The sequence below is a fragment of the Montipora capricornis genome, unplaced genomic scaffold, assembly GCF_036669925.1.
Source record: "Montipora capricornis isolate CH-2021 unplaced genomic scaffold, ASM3666992v2 scaffold_497, whole genome shotgun sequence".
NCBI classification, from domain to species: Eukaryota; Metazoa; Cnidaria; class Anthozoa; order Scleractinia; family Acroporidae; genus Montipora; species Montipora capricornis.
This window is the reverse complement of record NW_027180235.1, coordinates 1-5,000: the sequence shown is the minus strand read 5'-3', so window position 1 is coordinate 5,000 and position 5,000 is coordinate 1. Positions and strand designations below refer to the sequence as shown.

The following is a 5,000-nucleotide window of genomic DNA, read 5'->3' as shown; positions in this document are numbered from 1 at the left end:
TCCAACGCCAGACAATTTTACTCGAATCAACAGGGGTGTCCTAGGGAATTTGAGGTGTCAATGGATTAAGCAGTCTGACAGTCTGCCTGCTATTCGATCCCTCAAACTAACATCATAGTCATCTGCACAAGCTAATTTGAAACACTGCTGGCTTTACTGGAGGTTTCATTAAAAGCCAGCCATTGGCGAATCCCGCCAGTTACTCCTTGAGTTATTGCCGCCTACTTTTTTGATAAAATTTAATTACAAGATTCTCACCGTTTCAGTTCGATCCACTTCAATTTATTTAAATTCACTAAAAACAACTACAATATCAAGGAGCCTTTTGATGTATGTTCTGCTTCTTTTTGAACTTTGGATATTCTATTCCTAGTTATTTGCACTTGCTTTAGCCACTCACCAATGAACGCGATTCTTTGCAGTCTGCCATGTTGGATGAACTGAGGGGAAAGACTGGTGCCAAATGTTGCCTTGATCACATTTCACTATTTCCTTCCGGTTTTCCACGTGTTGTTCATGATAAATGGAAGAAATTACAACAACAACAAAAAGCAGCTGGAGGCGATATTAATTTTGTCATGTTTCAACGAGAGATCTAGAGTACAAAAGATTGTCCTCTAACTTGGCCATGTACAGCTAGCTACGTAAAAATAAATAAATATCAGTCTGTGACTGATGTTGTTGCCCAGATTGCTGGAAATGCCATTCCCAGACTCTAGATTTCAAAATTTTCTGGGCAAGTATGCCCCCAGACCCCCCTAGGGAAAACAGGCCACACCTGCCTACTTCACAAAACCACCCATTTACTAAAAAGCTTTTGAAACCCCTGCTTTATCCTCCCAGTGAAAAATATGTTACATGTTGGAGTGTTGAATTTCTATCGCAATTGTGACGGAGATGGAACATTTAGATTGTTTTACAAAGATAACATAAATAGTGCATGTCATGCTTCTTGTCGGATGGTAATATCCGGGACCTTTTATTTTGCAAATTAATGATCACACGCAGGCAACCCAACACCAGATTTGAGATCACTTCCAATGTGGAGTAGCTATTCTTAGTTTTAAGCTCCAACAAGTAAGTGGATCAGAGTTCTCAAAAGACTGTCCATGCCTTAGTTGTCCTAGGGAACCGGGCAATAGAACTGGTCTTTTACTAAGTTCTTCATAAAGTGAACTGGTAAAAACTACTTTTCAAACATTAGTTAATTTGATCTTGAAAAATCTCTTTCTTATCTACAGGAGACATGTTGTACATTCCCCAGTATTGGTGGCACATTGTTCGCTCTCATGATGTCCCAAATGTTGCTGTCAATGTGTGGTTTGGATTGTTTAATTATCTGGATAAGTTTTGATGAGGCTGGATTATCTGAAGATAAAGACATTGTGAAGGTATTTACTTCCCTTTATTAATAACTTACTTACTTACTTACTTAATCATCTTCGTGTTTCGAAACACAAAAGGCATTGGCCAAAGAGCACCATTGGCTTCTGTCAGGTGCTTGTCGTTCCAGGTGACCCCAATGTCCAGCTGTTCTCCTTCATCTCTTACTCCACTGTCCTCCATGTTTTCTTTCGGTCTGCCTCTCTTTCTACGGCCGCCAGGGGTCCACCTGAGGGCAACTCGTAGTAGTGCGTGCTGGTGGCATTAAAGCAGCACATGACCAATCCATTTCCATCTCTTTATACCGGACTTGCTGTGTGATTGGTTCTGTTATTTAACCCCACAGTTTTTGGCAAAAGCCTGAATTATAATCATCATCATGATTCCTTTTATAAGGGACAGGAATCACTTTTTTCATGCAAGGTGTGCCAGTAGAATGTGACTCTTTCCTATTCACCTACTGTTTTATATGCATGATAAGAGTAAATTATTGAAAGTTTTTAGTGATTCTACATGGCAATCAGGGAAATCAATTAAGTTAAAATGTCTGTCACCTCAACAAACTTTTCCAGCTCAATTATTTATTCACCAAATTATCCCAAATAGTCATCATGTGTGTTTTTAGAACCTTTTGATTGAAATGTCACCTTTTTATTGGCTTTGAAAGATAGGAAAAGTGGTCATACCTTGATCCATAAACCGAGCAATGAAGGCCAATGGATTTGTATTGAGATCATAGTTCTTTGAAAACAGCGGTGCAAATTAATTGTGACGTCAGCCCAGTATTGAACACCATCGTTGCTGGGTTATTGATATGTGTGACCATTTTTCCTGTCTTTAATTAATTAAAAGCCAATAAAATAGTGAGATTTCAATTATACGGTTTAAAAAACTATACACATACATAAGTAGAAAAGTTGGATGGGGTGATAGGCACTTTAAATTGGGAAAAACTTTGGCTCTTTTCCCAGGTTCCCGTTGCCCTGATTGTTGCCTTTCTGTTCAATATTTCACAGTTTATTAAATTCAAAGGTCAAACGAGAAGTATGAACAATGCATCTTAAATATCATTTCACTCTATCAAGGTAACAGAGCTGTTTGACAACCTAGTTAAAGGTGAACCTGACAAGATTCATTGCAAAGAAGAGAAGCAGGCATTGAACAACATCCTCAAGATAAACACAGCGATCCAAGCAGTGAACCATTAGGATCCCAAAACAACACAAAGACCGGAGACATCACGCTTGCAAGTGGCTTTAAAAGTAAGTATCAATACCACTAGTATGTACTTTATACAATGGTAAGTGACCAACACTACCACTGCAATATTATTTTTATGGATTGGGTGTCAATATTGGCACGCAAATAGATAAATAAATGAACAAATGATTATTATTTGGAAGGAAATCTCAATTTAGGGCATCATTGCATCAGTTAGGGAGGTCACCATGGTAACCAAACAAACAAGATTTTAATTCTATATAATGACGTATTCCTTTGAAATAACAATTAAATTCATTTATCTTGATTAATAATATTCTACGTTTGTCATTCTTTTTTATGCTAAGTGCCAGTGATGGGACTTGGAACAGCTACATTAATGGAGAACACAACATTGCTGTCAAAACAGCACTTGAGATAGGCTACAGGTGTTGGGTCTCTTTAGCGATTTTTGTTTTCTTTACTGTTTTCCATATGTTTTAGTTTGCATCTCTACTCCAAGAGGTATTTCTCCGGTTACTATGGATCATCCTCTCTCTAGGTTCTTCCTAAGGAAGTGTTGCTTATCTTTATCGTTCACATTCTCATTCTTCTCCTCCTCATCATCATTCGCTTAAACTTGCTTCATCAATTTCTAGGATGATTGACACTGCACAGGGCTACCATGGCTCAGAACCTCAAGTGGCTGAAGCCATTGCACAGATTGGAATCCCAAGATCGGAAATAATTCATCATGACAAAATTACACCCAAGATATTTCGGATTTGAAACAACTTTAGCAGCCATTGAGATGTCCTTAAACTCTCTCAACACGGATTATATAGATATGTTTCTGATACATGGTCAGATGTGAGGTGCTTCCTCCTTATCTGTGAAGAAGGTAGTACTGGTTTCCTTCCTTTTTAAAAGTAGTAGTGTACAGAGTTTAAAGATGTGTATTTTTCAATGGCCACTCAGGCATACTTGAGGTGAATATCTGGAGCTTGTAATGGGTGGAACTTGTGACTCCCTGATTACAAGTCTCTCACAGCATCTAACGTCTTCCTAGCCCCTTTGACCTTGGTATGGTCTGATCACGTGTGTCCAAAAATATGAGACAAAGCAAACAAAAATTGATGGGAGGGGCTGCTGAGTGCGACTTTTGACTCACACTAACTGCTACAGATTTTCGCCCAGCTGATGAGGATGATAAAACCACCTCTGCATGGAGAACTGGCAGGGGGATCTAGGAAAATCTGTCAGCCACTACTATCCGCTACAACGACAACCACAAGAATGCACTCAAGTTTGGTGACGTATTCTCTGAGTAGAGTTCTTCAAAAGCGTTGACCACTTCAGCAGGTGGAGGTCTTCCATATTAGCGGATTGCTACCACAAGAAAGAAAAAAAGAGATTTTCATGCTTGTAATACTCAAAACCTTGACGGAAGAGAAGGGAGCGTAATGTTTTTGTAGTTTGGCATCGTTTGAACGTTATCGTTAATTGTGACTTAAACAGTGTTTTTCTTCTTTTTTGTTTTACAGGGGAACCAAAAGGTACATGGAAAGAGAGCTGGAAGCCATGGAGGAAATGCAAAGAAAAGGAAACTACGTAGTTTGGGTGTCAGCAATTTTCCTATTGAAGACATGGAAGAACTGGTTCAACTGGCTACAGTACCTGTTTTTCTGCAGTTCAAAACTGGTTTGACCCGTTTCATCAAGACACCAGATTAAGAGTATTCTGTCAAGCGCATGGAATCCGGTATATTGGCTATTCAACACTGGGTGAGGCAGTGGTCAAAGTCAATTCATTGTCGAAAAAAAAAAGAACAAATATGTATCATCACTAATCACTATCCTCTTCTTTGCAGGTACACAGTGGTTTACTTCCATGGCTTGGAAAAGATCCAGTTTTAAACGTCTCCACTGATATTGGAGATTGCTGGCCATTATGAATTCGTTGCTTCTCAAGTTGTTTTACGTTGGGCAGTTCATCGAACGTTACAGTGATTCCAAGATCCAAAAATCCCCGCAATATTACTTGAATTTTAGAGCGTTGGACTTCTCGTCTGACCGAGAGCCGAAATTTCTTACTTTAATAACATCACTGATTATGAATATCATCCACTGGAAATAAAGAATGAATCAAGGAATGGTTTAAGCTCATATTGAAAAAAATTAGTCCCTCATAAATCCCGAAACCTTTTTCACAGAGCCTATATCCTGCAGTGAATGAAGGGTAGCTTCTAAAGAAACTGTGGTGATGCGTCGTGTTGGGAAGTAGTATACAAAAATTTTTGTTTGTGTATTTCAACGGATGTTGGAATAATGGTGTTAAATTGGCCACCGTAACAGAGATTCTAAAAAGCTGACGTTCTTCGAGCGTTAGCCTCTTCGTCCAGGAGCGATTCGCTCTGA

The 5,000-nt window shown here is 39.0% G+C and overlaps 2 pseudogenes; both read left to right on the top strand.

The window, feature by feature from the left end:
• LOC138036718 (uncharacterized) overlaps positions 1-3,484 on the top strand; it is a 7,134-nt pseudogene extending 3,650 nt beyond the window's left edge.
• Positions 3,485-3,789: 305 nt separating this feature from the next.
• LOC138036720 (aldo-keto reductase family 1 member A1-like) lies at positions 3,790-4,754 on the top strand (annotated as a pseudogene).
• The last annotated feature ends 246 nt before the right edge of the window (positions 4,755-5,000 follow it).